The sequence below is a fragment of the Neoarius graeffei genome, chromosome 7 (genome assembly GCF_027579695.1).
Source record: "Neoarius graeffei isolate fNeoGra1 chromosome 7, fNeoGra1.pri, whole genome shotgun sequence".
In the NCBI taxonomy this organism is placed as follows: Eukaryota; Metazoa; Chordata; class Actinopteri; order Siluriformes; family Ariidae; genus Neoarius; species Neoarius graeffei.
This window is the reverse complement of record NC_083575.1, coordinates 8,016,758-8,034,248: the sequence shown is the minus strand read 5'-3', so window position 1 is coordinate 8,034,248 and position 17,491 is coordinate 8,016,758. Positions and strand designations below refer to the sequence as shown.

The following is a 17,491-nucleotide window of genomic DNA, read 5'->3' as shown; positions in this document are numbered from 1 at the left end:
CTGCTGCCTCCGCGACCCGGTCCCGGATAAAGCGGAAGAAGACGAGACGAGATGAGACGAGGTTGTGGGTGGTAGAAATGGGCAACTGGACTTGCTTGAAGATTCTTGAAAACGTTTCACCTCTCGTCCGAAAGGCTTCCTCAATTCTGTCTGACTAATAGGGAGTATCAGATATTTATCCTCTCCTGGATCAGAATCAGAATCAGAATTCTGATGACCAGCTCATCTAAGGTGTCATTGAGGCATCATGTTGGTGTGGGTCACTGGACCAGCTCATCTAAGGTGTCATTGAGGCATCATGTTGGTGTGGGTCACTGGAGGCTGGGTGTGAACAGCGAGTCATTAGGATGATCAAAGGATTGCCCGTTAGGGCAATCCACACCAACATGATGCCTCAATGACACCTTAGATGAGCTGGTCCAGTGACCCACACCAACATGATGCCTCAATGACACCTTAGATGAGCTGGTCCAGTGACCCACACCAACATGATGCCTCAATGACACCTTAGATGAGCTGGTCATCAGAATTCTGATTCTGATCCAGGAGAGGATAAATATCTGATACTCCCTATTAGTCAGACAGAACTGAGGAAGCCTTTCGGATGAGAGGTGAAACGTTTTCAAGAATCTTCAAGCAAGTCCAGTTGCCTTTTCTACCACCCACAGTTTACTATGACCTGGATGATTGAGAATCTTCACAGACATACTGTTGTAGGTTCATATTTGCAGCCCTTGAGATGTTTTTGTTATTTTATTTGTGCTTATTTCCTCATCTTGGCTTGATTACTTTCTTTTTTTTTGGTAAAAGCTGTATTATTCATCGTCCGTAGTCAGCTGGGATAGGCTCCAGCTTGCCTGCGACCCTGTAGAACAGGATAAAGCAGCTCGAGATGATGAGATGTATTATTCATGTTTTTTGTCCGCCCTGTTCCCTGTACATACACATATTATAGCAATAAACTAATCCAATCTAACCTAATCTAACTTCTGATCATTTATGAACTGCTGTGACATGAAGGTCAAGGTCAATCTACTACCAAGGTCAGTTGAAACCATGTCAAGTCAAGTCAAGTCAAGTTTATTGTCAAATATGCTATACATGCTCAACATACAGCACAGATGAAATATCAGTCCTCTCTGACCCACGGTGCAAACAGGCAATGCAATAAATAAAAATAGAATAATTGAAAAAACAAACAAACAACAATATAAACAGTATAAACACTCTAGATAGGAACTAGACATAGACTAAACACTCAGACAAACAATATAAACAGTATAAATAAACAGTATACCGTAAACACTAGATAAAACAAGACATAGACTAAACACTCAGACAATATAAACAGTGTAAACACTAGATAAGAACTACACACAGACTAAACACTCAAACAGACAATATAAACAGTATAAACACTCTAGATATGAACTAGACGTAGACTAAACACACACACACACATAAATTGGTTCAAATAACCAAACAGTCAAGGGCACTTGAGGTATAGCAGGTAAACATGAAATAAGCAGAATAAACAAACTAGCAGCTGTTAAGTTGAGGTAGTGCGGAATAGTGCAAATGAGCGAGGTAAAGTGAGATGTGCGGGCCCTGAGTTCAGTGCGTTAATGAACGATGAGATGTATGTATGTGTGTGTGTGTTGGGGGGGGGGGGGGGGGGGGACTGTGAGGATGACATGTCAGATGCTGAAGGGGGGTGTGCGAGGCAACCAGGTTGAGGGCTGAAATACTTGAGTATTGGGTACAATGGAGGTGCAGCAGGTAGTGTTAGTACCTCAAGGGTCCAGGGTCATCGGTTTGACCCCGATCTCTGTTTTTGGTGTGTCTGGAGTTTTGCATGTTGTGGGGTTCATCCGGTGTCACAAAAACCTACTGGTAGTTGGACTGGCAATTCTAAATTTCCCCTTGATGAGTGTGTACGGTGTCCGATGATGGACTGGTCACCCATCCAGAGTGCATTTCCACCCTCAGTGTGACCCAATAAAGTGCTGACTGAATATGAATGAATGATCCCATTCACATTGCTGGTCCTCTTAAAAGACATACGGTAGCTTCTCCCCAATTTTTGTGTCCAATGTCAAGTCAAGTTTATTTGTATAGCGCTTTTAACAATAAACATTGTTGCAAAGCAGCTTTACAGAATTTGAACGACCCAAAATATGAGCCAATTTAAACCCCAATGAGCACGCCCGTGGCGACGGCAGCAAGGAAACCCCCCCAGATGATACGAGGAAGAAACCCCGAGAGGAACCAGACCCAAAAGGGGACCCATCCTCACCAGGGCAACAACAGACAACACGACTACAACATCAACAGTCCTAACACAAAGCCCCCACCGATGGAAACCCAAGTGCAAACCCGCCCACGACAACCACAGTCCCAAAGTCAGCAAGTCAACTGTAGCCCCAAAGTCAGCAAGCCAACTGCAGTCCCCAGCCACAAAAGCACCACTGCAAGAGTCCAGAGCGTCCTCCAAGCGTGACCCCCAACTGTCCACATGGGGCCACCCTCCACAGGAGCGATGCGATGAGACTCCAACCAGACACAGGGCACCAGGATGGATCAGGCAGGTCCGAGGAGCAGAAGAGGTCAGCATTTCGATCCCAGGACTGACATGTAACTCAGAGGGACAGATTTGGGGGGAGGGGAGAAGAGAGAGAAAACACAGGTTGTTAGGTATGCCCAATGTCACCTGAATAAGCAGGAACAGTATACATATTGCACTGAGTACAAGCAGGGACTCCGGCAACTAACTATGACAGCATAACTAAAAGGGGAGAGTTTTAGTCGCATTGTTGAGAGGGGCAGGGGCCAATATGGACGCGAGCATTTTATACCCTATTTGGAACGTTTCGTGGCATATGACCAGTGTAGGAAATGGGTGCCCGCCCCACCGCCCGTTGCGGTCAGTTTGCAGCAAGGGCGGAATGAATTTATAAGCTGCCAGCCCCACGGGCGGTCCCTCTTTGAGGGGGTTCATCGTTCTCTCGATATTTCATCATATTGAAGGACTTTTCAAGATATTTTCACTAGATTCTGTTGGTTTATTTACCGACGCGGGCGCGGCCATATTGTTTTTGCTTAGAAATGAAACGAGCGCTCTGATTGTCTGTTGCTTCGGAGGTTCAGCCAATCAGAGAGCTCGATACACACAGCTCAGTGAAATCCACCCCAAGTCTCCCCAAGTCTCATCTATGTCTGTGACTTTGAAAACCAGCGTCCTACCACATGAGTTTTGTCAAAATATCACATAAAATTGATTGTTAATTGTTCCAAATATCTGAAAATGTTGTATGACTATCTTGGGATAAAACCACCTGAACCAAAGACCTCTCAAAAACGAAAACAAACTGAAGAGAGAAAGAAAGTACAACAAAAATATGATAAAGATAAGAGAAGGAGAACTGTTGTGGACAGTTGGAAGCAAGAGTTTGACGGGCTGGTATCCGATGACAACAAACAAACTATCTACTGTAAGGTGTGTAGAGCTGCATATGGGCCCTTGTCTAAACGAAAAACCCGAGATAGACTTAGGAAATATGCCAATGGAGCTTTTGTCACTGGTTCTATCAATCTGAAGCATGATGGTTTGGCTGATCTCAAGCAACATAGGTCACATATACATTTATATACAGTGGGGCAAAAAAGTATTTAGTCAGTCACCAATTGTGCAAGTTCTCCCACTTAAAAAGATGAGAGAGGCCTGTAATTTTCATCATAGGTATACCTCAACTATGAGAGACAGAATGAGAAAAAAAATCCAGAAAATCATATTGTCTGATTTTTAAAGAATTTATTTGCAAATTATGGTGGAAAATAAGTATTTGGTCAATAACAAAAGTTCATCTCAATACTTTGTTATATACCCTTTGTTGGCAATGACAGAGGTCAAACGTTTTCTGTAAGTCTTCACAAGGTTTTCACACACTGTTGCTGGTATTTTGGCCCATTCCTCCATGCAGATCTCCTCTAGAGCAGTGATGTTTTGGGGCTGTCGCTGGGCAACACGGACTTTCAACTCCCTCCAAAGATTTTCTATGGGGTTGAGATCTGGAGACTGGCTAGGCCACTCCAGGACCTTCTTACGAAGCCACTCCTTCGTTGCCCGGGCGGTGTGTTTGGGATCATTGTCATGCTGAAAGACCCAGCCATGTTTCATCTTCAATGCCCTTGCTGATGGAAGGAGGTTTTCACTCAAAATCTCATGATACATGGCCCCATTCATTCTTTCCTTTACACGGATCAGTCATCCTGGTCCCTTTGCAGAAAAACAGCCCCAAAGCATGATGTTTCCACCCCCATGCTTCACAGTAGGTATGGTGTTCTTTGGATGCAACTCAGCATTCTTTCTCCTCCAAACACGACAAGTTGAGTTTTTACCCAAAAGTTCTATTTTGGTTTCATCTGACCATATGACATTCTCCCAATCCTCTTCTGGATCATCCAAATGCTCTCTAGCAAACTTCAGATGGGCCTGGACATGTACTGGCTTAAGCAGGGGGACACGTCTGGCGCTGCAGGATCTGAGTCCCTGGCGGCGTAGTGTGTTACTGATAGTAGCCTTTGTTACTTTGGTCCCAGCTCTCTGCAGGTCATTCACTAGGTCCCCCCGTGTGGTTCTGGGATTTTTGCTCACCGTTCTTGTGATCATTTTGACCCCACGGGGTGAGATCTTGCGTGGAGCCCCAGATCGAGGGAGATTATCAGTGGTCTTGTATGTCTTCCACTTTCTAATAATTGCTCCCACAGTTGATTTCTTCACACCAAGCTGCTTACTTTTTTTTCGTTTCCGGTTGAGAGTACGTCGTGCGCATTCTGGCTGCCGCTTCTCACCAGAGCCTTTTTTATTTTATTTTGTTTCTTTTTCAATTTTCATTTTATTTATTTATTTATTTAATTATTTTGTGTGTTTGTGTGGTTTGATGTTTGTTTGAGTGTTTTGTCCGCCGGTTGTGGTGTAGCTCCGGACCCAGTTTGGGCGTTGGTTCCCTCCAGACCTTGGTTCGCCGTGGGCGATGCCTGCGCTCCCAGCTGTGGACTGCAGTGAGCTCATTGCTCATTTTACATCATGGTTGTCCAGCGCTCTGCGCTTTAACGCTTGTCGTGATGTTCTGAGCAATGTTGCTCGGTGGCGTCGTGGCGGCTGTGCAGGCGGTTTGGGACACACCAGCGCTCTGCGTGGCAGAGCTTCTCTGCTCGCTTTGTGGATCCACGGCATGGTGTTCGAGCGATGTGGCTGATGGCGTCACGGCGGCTGTGCTGGAGATGTGGGACTCGTTTTCATGCGCCTTTTGGTGGGACTGTGGCTGCTACACTACTGGAATTACATCTTGACCCCTACTTGGTGGACTTTTTATTTTTTATTCATTTATTTATTTATTTTTTATTGTTATTTTATTTTCTTTATTTTTTTTTTCTTTGTTTATAATTGTAAAGCGTCCTTGGGTTTCTCGAAAGGCGCTATATAAATTTAAATTATTATTATTATTATTATTATTATTACCTATTGCAGATTCAGTCTTCCCAGCCTGGTGCAGGTCTACAATTTTGTTTCTGGTGTCCTTTGACAGCTCTTTGGTCTTGGCCATAGTGGAGTTTGCAGTGTGACTGTTTGAGGTTGTGGACAGGTGTCTTTTATACTGATAACGAGTTCAAACAGGTGCCATTAATACAGGTAACGAGTGGAGGACAGAGGAGCCTCTTAAAGAAGAAGTTACAGGTCTGTGAGAGCCAGAAATCTTGCTTGTTTGGAGGTGACCAAATACTTATTTTACCGAGGAATTTACCAATTAATTCATTAAAAATCCTACAATGTGATTTCCTGGATTCTTTCCCCCCATTCTGTCTCTCATAGTTGAAGTGTACCTATGATGAAAATTACAGGCCTCTCTCATCTTTTTAAGTGGGAGAACTTGCACAATTGGTGGCTGACTAAATACTTTTTTGCCCCACTGTACATAAACACCAGTAATAAATCATAAAACTAAATTGAATATATGAAATTACATGCATGATACAACATTACATGCATTGCCTCATTTACAATTTTTTGAAAATTATGCGATATTACGGCGGATTATAGTTGAAATTGGGGCAGGCAACTTTGGAGCAGGGCAGGCAGCTTTTCAGAGTTGCCTGCTCTGTGGTCTGGCTGATATTTTCCATGAATTTCCTACACTGGTATTACTTGACTTCATGGTCTCAAGATCGAAAATCTTGCACAAATATGCAACTTCCAACATAATTATCTGGATATTCAACAGATTTCAGCATCGGATGAATTTGTTTTGACCGCCGCCATATTGAATATACGTCGGACCCGTTCGTGTATTTACGCCGCCCCGTTTGTAGCGTCCCAAGCGAGTAAAAACTGATCCAAGTCTTTCGCTAGGTGGTGTCTTACGGTCTATGTACGAATATTCGAAAGAGACAAGAAAACACGGATAAGAAAAAAAGAAAAATACATCTATTTTGTCATTCTTCGGCAGAAAGAGAGTACATTCACCTGAAAAAACTGATACCCAAGGTAATTAGTCATACTAGATTTACAACAACTACTACTGCAACATCAACTACTACAACAGCAACCACTACTACTACCACTGCCACTGGTGACTACTACTACTACTACTATAGACCTACACCAAACTGAAAACAAGTTAATAAATTAATGATAAATAAATGAATAAATATATGAATAACATGGTTTATTGGCTAACATCATGTTGGTTATTACTTCACAGGGAAGGGTGACCAAGAACAACATGAACATTCTGAGCCCCAAACATCTAATGACCCTCCAGTTGGAACTAGTACGCATCTGTATTTCAGTGTACCTTGCCAGACGGCAGTAGGTACTATTTTTATGGTGGTCTTTGGTATGACCCGACCGCGAATAGAACTCGGAATAGAACTATAAAAATCATAGACGTACATATACACACATTCTGATTCTGATGATTTAATCAACTGTTGTATCATTAGTATCAGACATTATTAATTTTCAAACTTCATAGCCTGAATTTGAACCCAAGATTGAAGATTCAGCATCCCATCTGATTCTCTGAAATTAGAAGTAGAGATGATTAGAGATGAGCAGAATTGGACCGTCACAGCATGCAAAAAACAAACCCATTCTTGTGCTATAATTTACAAGGAGGAGATAATGTAGATGTGATATATAATGGCCTGTGGTTGAATTCCAAAATATTGCCACTGATTAAACAATATCTCAGTATATTTGGTTGAAGCATTGATTTTTGTCATCTACATTGCTTCATATGGCTTCTAATACCAAAAAAAAAACAGAATTGAGAAGAAAAAAACAGCCCCTGGGCTGCCCCAGCTGTTCATTAGGCTTGCTTCGCTCACTAGGTTCGCTTCAACTGAAGGATAATCACTGGGCCCCCCATTGTAGAAATGGGCCCCTGTTTTTTCCCAGGAGGGGCCCTGTGAGCCCCTTGACCTGCAAAACAATCTCAGTCTCTGCTACACCGTCAACAAACTCGAGTGAGCAAGCGAGTGGGAACTAGGGCTGCGTACTGGTACTGTGTACTGGTATTGTACCGTGAAAATCGATTCGGTACAGGTCCAAAATACCGGATCATGAAGTACCGGTACTGTACTGATATAAATTTACACCAAGTATATGCTTATTTTGTGACTGAAGATGCGTAAATCCTACCACAAAGACGAAAATTTAGCACTGGAAAAGACGTAAAATGCCGCACTGAAACTTGAAATCAGAGCCATCTTTGATTTGAGATCCTCTCGCCACAGTCTCACGAGACATTGTGAGAGCTTGGCTGATCCAGCGTGCTGATTGGTCAAAAAGACTCAAAAGCAGGTCAGCCATTTTTCCTTTGCTGGCATTGGTGGCCTTTGTTGCTTTGTGTAATTTTGCCGCGTAAGTTAAAGGCCGCGGACTGCGCTTAGTCTATAGTACTCTAGTCACGTCTCACTGTGAGACAACTTATGACTTTTTGTCCCAAGTTAACTAAGTGTGAGACTGAGAGGGTGACTGAGAAGTGAGGTAGGAAACCTAGTTATGTTCGGTTTTCTTTGAATAAAGATACTGACAAGTTGTCAACAGTTTATTAATGTTTCTGTCATTATTGAAGAAGTTCAGAAGAACACATGTTAATTTGTCAAATTGTTCAGGTACAGGTACAGGTCCGGACCTGTACCTAAACCTCTGTACCGGTACCTGTACCTGATGTTACGTTTAGGTATGCAGTGGGAACTGACAGCATCCATACATCCCAGTTTACCAGGACCCTCCAGATCTACAACTTTACCCAGGGCCAGATTATGGGGGGTCTGGGCCCCGGGGCCAGGAGTTCGCAAAGCCCCCCCCCACACACACACAAAGGCTACTGAGGTCGCAAACTAGCAGAGGGCAACATGTCTCATCTCATCTCATCTCATTATCTCTAGCCGCTTTATCCTGTTCTACAGGGTTGCAGGCAAGCTGGAGCCTATCCCAGCTGACTACGGGCGAAAGGGGGGGTACACCCTGGACAAGTCGCCAGGTCATCACAGGGCTGACACATAGACACAGACAACCATTCACACTCACATTCACACCTACGCTCAATTTAGAGTCACCAGTTAACCTAACCTGCATGTCTTTGGACTGTGGGGGAAACCGGAGCACCCGGAGGAAACCCACGCGGACACGGGGAGAACATGCAAACTCCACACAGAAAGGCCCTCGCCGGCCACGGGGCTCGAACCCGGACCTTCTTGCTGTGAGGCGACAGCGCTAACCACTACACCACCGTGCCGCCAGGGCAACATGTGAATGAAGTAAATAAAGTGACATGTGAACATACTGTATGTTTAGAACATTAAGGCATACAATGTTAGTGATTAAAGATATATGTATTGTGTCAAGAAGTTAACAAGGAAACTGATTAGGATATGTCAATAATTAATTAATAATTAATTTGAGGTCGTAGCGGTGAATCAAATCGATTGAAACATTTACGTTGTTGATTTGATTGGCCGCCGCAGGCGAAATTCGCTCCTCATTTGCATAATATTAAACTTGGCCAAATATTTTCACTTCGCTTCGCCCTGTTCGCTTGCCTTCGCCCCACTTCGCTTCCCTCATAGGAATGAATGGCAAATTTCGCTTCGCTTTGCCAAATTCGCGTGTATTTGTCCCCGGCGTGAGGCACACAAGGCATGTTGTTATCTGCCTATGACATGACATGAAGTAAGGAACAAAAACGAACCCCAACACCAAAACCCTTGGTAAATCAGAGGCCCTTTGTAAGGACGTTTGTAATCAGAGGGCTCTCTTCAGGGGCGTCGAAGTAGGGGGGAAAGTGGGACTCAGTCACCAGGGCCCTACGTATCGGGGGGCCCCATAGGGAGTCAGTTTTTTTTTTTTTTTGGGGGGGGGGTCCATTTGAGCTAGGTCCATAGGGCCCAGAATTTGGTGCTACTCTTAACAGTACGCTTTCCCGTTAGGGCTCTCTCTCGGGCCCCCAGATAGCCAGAAGTCACGACCCTTAGCAGGGGCTTTCATAATCATAGGATCCTCTGAAAGCATTCCCCCTACTTCCTTGAACCCCTAGTTGGCAGACGTTACGGCCTCAGGAGTTTTCACGAGAGGCACTACAGCAGGGCCAGGGGCCCAAATCAGTTCCAGGGCTGGTTCGGGGCCAGCGCTTAGTTTGGAACCGGGTTTTCTGTTTCCACTGACAAAGAACTGGCTCTGGGCCAGAAAAACCGGTTCCAGGGTAGCACCAGCTCTTTCCCCAAATCAGTTCCAGGGCTGGTTCGGGGACAGTGCTGGTTCACAACTCATTCAACTTGTGAGCCAGCTGAGAACCAGTTTGCTTTTCCATAGCTCGCGGTGCTAAGGGGAGCCACATCATTACGTCGCTGTATACGTCAGTTACGTCACTACGTTTGCATAAACCTTGGTGCGAATATCGAAGCAAAAACAACACGGAAGAAGAATATTGTGAAGAAAAATATTGTGTAGTCTGATCCTGGTGTTAGCCATTGGTTGTGATGGTTTCCATGGCGACATGATGATCTCCAAAGAAACAAAAGGCAACATCCAGCTTATACTTTTTTTTTTTCCCCCTGCACTTGTTTGACTGTCGTATCACTTTGACAAACCGCACCAAAGGAGAGCCAGTTTTGTGGATTGTTTTTCGGAACGACGGCCACCTGATTGACCTGACCAGACCAGCGAATTTGTTCCCGAATGAGCAAAGAAGAAGAACCGGACTCCTAAAAGAACCAGTCCTGTTCTGGGTGACACCAGATATACCCCTTTTCCACCAAATCAGTTCCAGGGCTGGTTCGGGGCCAGTGCTGGTGCTGGTTCACAACTCGTTCAACTTGCGAGCCAGCTGAGAACCAGTTTGCTTTTCCATAGCTCGCGGTGCTAAGGGGAGCCACGTCATTACATCGCTGTCAGTTACGTCGCTACGTTTGCATAAACCTTGGCGCGAATATCGAAGCAAAGCAACAACAACAATAATAATGGATGACTTGACGTTTGTACAGCTGCTGCTTCTCGTCGCTTAAAAATGGCGATCTTTCGCAGTCTTGTGATGGTTGTCGGTCTTAACAACTCCGCCCCCCCGCTGATGTAAGCGGTTCTTTCCTCTGGCCCAGCAGAGAGTTGGTGCTAGCCTGGAACTGGTTTTTCTGGCCCCAGAGCCAGTTCTTTGTCAGTGGAAACAGAAAACCCGGTTCCAAACTAAGCACTGGCCCCGAACCAGCCCTGGAACTGCTTTGGTGGAAAAGGGGCATGATTGCCGTCCCCCACCCCTTCCCTTCCCTCTGTTTTCTTCAGATATGCCCTATAACAGTGTAAGTAGTCATAAGATCCGAGAGAATAGAGGCCCTCTGATGTCACAATTGGCATCGGCATCGCTATGGGCCCCTGGACCGCGGCCCCACTGTCCCGGTCCGTAATCCGGCCCTGCCTTTACCTCATAAACACCATTAACAAAAGGCTTGACTAAACAGATATGTTTTCAGCCAAGACTTAAACACAGACTGTGTCTGATTTTTCCAAAAGTTTCTGCCCACTCTCTTGAAATCTATGAAGGGTGCCAGTACTTTTGGAGTTGAACCGTTACCAAACGGCGGCCCCTACTGACGACCACCATGTTTAATAAGAGGATAAACACCATGGCGGCCACCACAAGCTAAGCATCTTCGAAGTGTACATTCTCTTCACACTTTACAAACTTCATGGCTTCACCTGTGAGGCGAGACAGGATTTCTTTCCCCCGCTGAAGATGTTCTGACTCGCTTTGCTGCTGAACCGGATGTGTTTATTTATTTAACAAACGATGATATTGTTCCAGAATTCGGTTCTCGGTATAGAATAACATCGCCTCACACTGATCTGTCTCGGCTGCTAAATGTTTTTGCTTCTGCGCGTCATTTTCCTGTCAACTGTTGTGAAATCTGTGCAAGGTGCTATGTTGTTAGCCACTTAGCTAACCAGCTAACAACAGCCTTCGCTTCCGTGTTGCCATCAAACCGGAAGTGTGAAAAGCTACAAATTGGGGTGAGTTGACTTTAAAGCATGTTTGTATTTATAACTTATTAAAACTGAGGTTAATCTGAGCTAACTCACTAGCTGCTGTCCACTTGCTCTTTATACTTAGCATCAGTTGCTAAGCTACATCAGCCTCCTGGCTACTGAGCCTGAGCTAACACTAAAATATCTCTGAAACCCTTCATTTTCAAGGATTTAAAAAACAAACTTCACGTAGAAATGTAACTAAAGTAACCATGCTGGCAATATATAATCCTTTTTTCCCCTCCTTTACCTTACTAACTAGCTAAAGCTAAATTAAGATTCAATCCCAAATCGCTCTTTCTTTTTAATATAGTGCACTATATAGGGTGGAGAAAGAAAGGATATTCTTTCTAATGTAGGGCTCATATGTAGGGAGCATGGTGCCATTTGGAACACTAATGAAGCCAGCCTCATCTGAATCACTGACATTATTTTGAGTGATAAACTGAACTCATCTCATCTCATCTCATCTCATTATCTGTAGCCGCTTTATCCTTCTACAGGGTCGCAGGCAAGCTGGAGCCTATCCCAGCTGACTACGGGCGAAAGGCGGGGTACACCCTGGACAAGTCGCCAGGTCATCACAGGGCTGACACATAGACACAGACAACCATTCACACTCACATTCACACCTACGGTCAATTTAGAGTCACCAGTTAACCTAACCTGCATGTCTTTGGACTGTGGGGGAAACCGGAGCACCCGGAGGAAACCCACGCGGACACGGGGAGAACATGCAAACTCCAAACAGAAAGGCCCTCGCCGGCCACGGGGCTCGAACCCGGACCCTCTTGCTGTGAGGCGACAGCGCTAACCACTACACCACCGTGCCGCCCACTTTCTGTCCAATTATCATTATAATTGTATTAAGTAGTGCAGGGCTCGAAATTAACTTTTTTTTCTTTGTGTCCCCCAGTGGTCCCGAATTCTGTGTTGTATTGTCCCGAATGGAAGCAATAGTGTCCCCATTTTTTTCCTCTCTGAAATAACCAGTGGTTAATATTAGGGCAATTCCATGTAAATGTCAACCTCACCATGCAAAAATAAAGCAACATGTAATACATCAAAACCACTCCCAGAGATCTCACCTAGGCCTGTATTTTACAGATGTGAATAAGTTGAACCAATTTGTAACCAACCTAATATGTCACTGTCAGTCTTTCTTTCTTATAATGTAAAACCCAAGCTAAAATCAACTTTGATCATGTACAATCCTATATTATTGCCACAAGCCACAGAAATGTATGCTAAAATCCACAAAACAGCAAAACAATAGCCATCCTAAATATTATTTAAGAACTTTGATAGTTTTAGCTGATATTTAGAGAGTTTTTCAAAGGGTTATGGTGGTTAAATTGCTGATTTTCTAAACATATGCCATGTCTATTTCAGACGCGTCACATCCATAACGCTGACTTTTCCTTCCGAAACTCTGCATGAAATACAAAATATTTTAAACAAAGATTTTTTAATATTCACCTTGGACCCCTCTATCAAACGGATATCTCCATTTCGACATTAGGTTTACAATTTCACAGAGTTTGATAAAAATGTACAGTCACCCAAGAAAAGTGATACTTTTTCTGTCACATCCATAACGCATCTTTTATTGGCATTTTCTGGCATGCCCTAGATGTACTATGGGAATTGTTCTTGTTCTATCACTTCTCCAGTATGGTACAGCCTTAAAATATGCAACACCTGTTTAAATACTGGGAGACAATAAAACATGCACTGGGTCATTTGTTGCCATTTTGAGTTCAAGTGTCACGTCCATAACGCTGGAATTGCCCATTATCATATGAAGTTACTATTATATTTGTTGAACCCTTTATATCATTTTTACAATAAGTCACAAGGCACAAGCGACACATGTCCTATACATCATCTACTTCAAAATTAGTTATTGCATTTTCAGTTTATTAAACTTTGGCGATCTCAGTGTATGAATAGATACCCGTTTATTTAAAGGGGCCAACTAGCTCATTCAGAAAATGTTTCAACTCACTACATCTGCAGTACACTTTAGTTGAAAATAAGACCCCTTTTATGTTCGTTTCATCTACTTAAGATACCTTGAATATCTGTTGGCACTTATAAAGCCAACTTATCATTTTCACCATTACCGTTATCCATTTTTATGAACTTTCCGTTATCCATTTTATGAACTTTCGCTGCGGTGCATATTAGAGATGGGATTTATGGCTCTTTGATGGGATCCGCATCTTTGTGATCCGTTCTTTGAAAAGAGCCGTTCAAAAGACTGGCTCATTTGGCTCTTTTTAAATATTTATTCAGTTTTAAGATGACAGCGTCTAAAGAAGCCAGATCCCTCTGCTTAGACAGTGACATCAATATTTCTGGACATACCTTTTATATAAAGCAACCTAGACTTACATTATTTTAACCCCTAAACGCTCATAAATAACCATTAAAAAACAATGAGGGCTTCAGTGAATGTTCATGCAGAACGGCTTTTCTGTAAAAAAAAAAAAAAAAGAACCCACTCAAGAACATAGTTACCAAGAACGCAAGAATATTTTATAGAAAAACACTTGTTTTACAAAAATATTTAAGTCTGAGATACAAAATAGATACAACTACAATAAATATAACACAAGAACTAGTTATCACACAAGAACATTTTAATAGAAAAAAAACCAAACTTTCTATATTAAAAATATTGAAATTGTAACAAAAATAGATACAACTAAACAGTCAGATAAATAGATAAAGTTATAACAAGAACACAAGATTATTTTAATAGGAAAAAACAAACTATTAATGCAAAAAATATATTATTAGAAAAATAGATACAACTAGACAAATAGAAATAAATAAAATACACAAAAATAGAACAAACAAAATGACGATAGAATAAATTAAATGAACGTCCGTGCAAAGTAGTTTTCCCACAATATTATCATTAATATCACACAACAGCATTATAAACTATATACAAAACAATTTGAACTATTAGGCAAACAAATAAAACTTGAATAAATAAAAGGCAAATGCTGTTTAGCCGACTTCTTGTCCTTGGGCAAAAGCTTTTTTCATCTGAAACACAGTACAGAAAAAGAACGACAGAAAGAACGGCTCCCCCAGCTCGAGACTCGGTTCTCATCGTTCAGGCCTAGGAGCCGTTCAAAAGAATCGGTTCGTTCGCGAACGTCACAACACTAGTGCAAACGTTAGCAACATCAACACAGTGCCAGGTCCGAGCCTAGTTGTGCTGCTGACTGACTAAACTTTCTGAACTAGAAAGACACCAAGAAAACTCACTTATTCTGTTGAACGGTATCTTCCGTCAATATCATCCACATCATTCCTGTTGTATTTTATAACGTGTCTAACAGTGTTCATTAAGTTCATTCAGTTGCTCGCGTTGCCTGCAGACCAGGCGATGACACTTTGGATCCTGAAGGTCCCGGAGACGTTATGTCTGGGCTTTCAGTTTCTTCCCCGCGGTCGGTCCGCTTCAACCACTTCAGCATTTTTGTTCTGGCAAGAGTCGGCGCAGCGTGTGCGATAGCAATTCCATTCCAAGTCCATATAATGCGGACACCGGCCGAAGATTCTAGAACAGAATGCGCTGCTCTGTAGCCTACGGATGCAGGTGCATCGAAAGTGTAGCTACTATGTATTTTTCGCTGTTAACGTTTTAAAATTAAAATTGACAAATTAGGTGAATGTCTACGTATGTGTTACGGCTTTGTAAATAATATTAATCTAGAACTTTTTTTCTAGATCTATTTTTTTCCATTGTCCCGGGATTGTCCCAGATATAATAATTTTGTGTCCCGATGACATTTTTTATGGTCCCCGGGACATCGGGACACCGTTAGTTTCGAGCGCTGAAGTAGTGCCTTTTCAGGCTTATGGTACTGGATCCTGTACATAGGTACAAGGTTTTTTGAGTCTCGAAACATAGACATATAAACATAGACGCCGCATTCTGCGTAGAATCATACGTCATCCTCGCCGCCATATTGGATGTGGCAAAGTGGAGATTCTTCAGCTGTCTCTGGTATAGACCCTTTTCAGTCACGTGACCTTCGTAAACGCGACCACCATTTTGGACATGTAGTGGACTTCGGCTCGAATCAGTTTGAATGCGAGGAAGGCGACAAACGAAAAACATAAAAGAAAAAGGAGCGAGATGCAGAAAACACCTTCACTATCCAGCGACGTAGGGCATTTACAGGGCGAGCAGAGGGAGAGGTATTTGCAAAAAAATTGAGGTTAGCAGGCTTAGAGAACGACGTTTACCTGCTTCCACCAGGATTGTTCACTGACGTACGCTCCGGCTTGCTCCCCCTCAAATTAAGCAGCGCGCTACGGCTTCCGGAGTGCGCTGCTTAATTTGAGGGGGAGCAAGCCGGAGCGTGCTCCGGAACCTTGGCCGGAGCACTCCGGGAGCAAGCCGGAGCACGCTGCTTAATTTGAGGGGGAGCAAGCCGGAGCGTGCTCCGGAGCACTCCGGGAGCAAGCCGGAGTGCGCTGCTTAATTTGAGGGGGAGCAAGCCGGAGCACGCTGCTTAATTTGAGGGGGAGCAAGCCGGAGCGTGCTCCGGAACCTTGGCCGGAGCACTCCGGGAGCAAGCCGGAGCACGCTGCTTAATTTGAGGGGGAGCAAGCCGGAGCGTGCTCCGGAGCACTCCGGGAGCAAGCCGGAGTGCGCTGCTTAATTTGAGGGGGAGCAAGCCGGAGCACGCTGCTTAATTTGAGGGGGAGCAAGCCGGAGCGTGCTCCGGAACCTCGGCCGGAGCACTCCAGGAGCAAGCCAGAGCGCGCTGCTTAATTTGAGGGGGAGCAAGCTGGAGCGCGCTCTGGAACCTCGGCCGGAGCACTCCAGGAGCAAGCCGGAGCGCGCTGCTTAATTTGAGGGGGAGCAAGCCGGAGCGCGCTCCGGAACCTCGGCTGGAGCACTCCAGGAGCAAGCCGGAGCGCGCTGCTTAATTTGAGGGGGAGCAAGCCGGAGCGCGCTCCGGAACCTCGGCCGGAGCACTCCAGGAGCAAGCCGGAGCGCGCTGCTTAATTTGAGGGGGAGCAAGCCGGAGCGCGCTCCGGAACCTCGGACGTTGGCTCCGGCAGCTATTTATACTGGATCCGGTGTAAATAGCTGCCGGATCATAATTACAGTAAACTAGTAAATACAGTAAAGGAAAAACTTGAGACTGAAAGGTTTTAACAGTCATCCAAATGACTGAACGTAAACATTGCTACAGTAACATGTGTTGTTGACATTAGCTAGTCAACAATAGCTACTACAGAAGAACAAAGAGGTTACAATGGGTTATTTTAACCTATTTGGTTACACACTCGCCGCCACAGGATGTTAACAGCAATGTAATGCCTTTTCTGGCTAATTTTATTTGTCTTACCTCCAACAAAGTGGTCACTACACAAACGTTGGTATGCCGAGGGCTGCCAATCTTTCCTGTTAATGGCCGCTATCCATCTTCTCCGTCGGGATCTGATAAAATGATAAACCTTGCCTTGTTTGTTGATGGTTACTACATCCAGGTGCACAACAATATAGTGGCATGATGGAAGTCTTGCTGAAAGTAAAAACTTTCTTTGCTGCCGTTCCTCAATGCTGGCTGTGGTAAACTACTGGTAGTACACGTCCAAAATGGCGGCCGCATTTGTCGTGACATCATATGAAAAGGGTCCATAGCGTCTAGACAGTAGCCGAGAATAAAGATGCCTCATTCATGTGCTGCGTTTAACTGTACCAACAGGTTTACCGTCCAAACGAGATCACATGGGATTACCTTTCACAGGTGAGACTGGAAAAATACTTTTCATTGTATTTGGTCATTATAACGTAATTTTACGAACAGATTTTCCTGACTTTGTGGCCAATATGAAGGATTTGGACAGAACAGGTCAGACAGTCAGGAT

The 17,491-nt window shown here is 44.0% G+C and overlaps 1 protein-coding gene and 1 long non-coding RNA gene across 2 annotated transcripts in view; one reads left to right on the top strand and one right to left on the bottom strand.

The window, feature by feature from the left end:
• Nucleotides 1–1,064: 1,064 nt before the first annotated feature.
• LOC132889090 (uncharacterized) lies at nucleotides 1,065–11,594 on the bottom strand. The gene is made up of 2 exons (XR_009655001.1): nucleotides 11,255–11,594; nucleotides 1,065–2,627 (listed from the first exon to the last, which is right to left on the bottom strand). It is a non-coding gene; the product is annotated as an uncharacterized LOC132889090 (long non-coding RNA).
• Nucleotides 11,092–17,491, top strand: part of lclat1 (lysocardiolipin acyltransferase 1) — a 106,292-nt gene continuing 99,892 nt past the window's right edge. The window contains exon 1 of the mRNA XM_060925253.1: nucleotides 11,092–11,566. The gene's annotated coding sequence lies outside the window, so the exon portion shown is untranslated. The remainder of the gene's footprint in view (nucleotides 11,567–17,491) is intronic.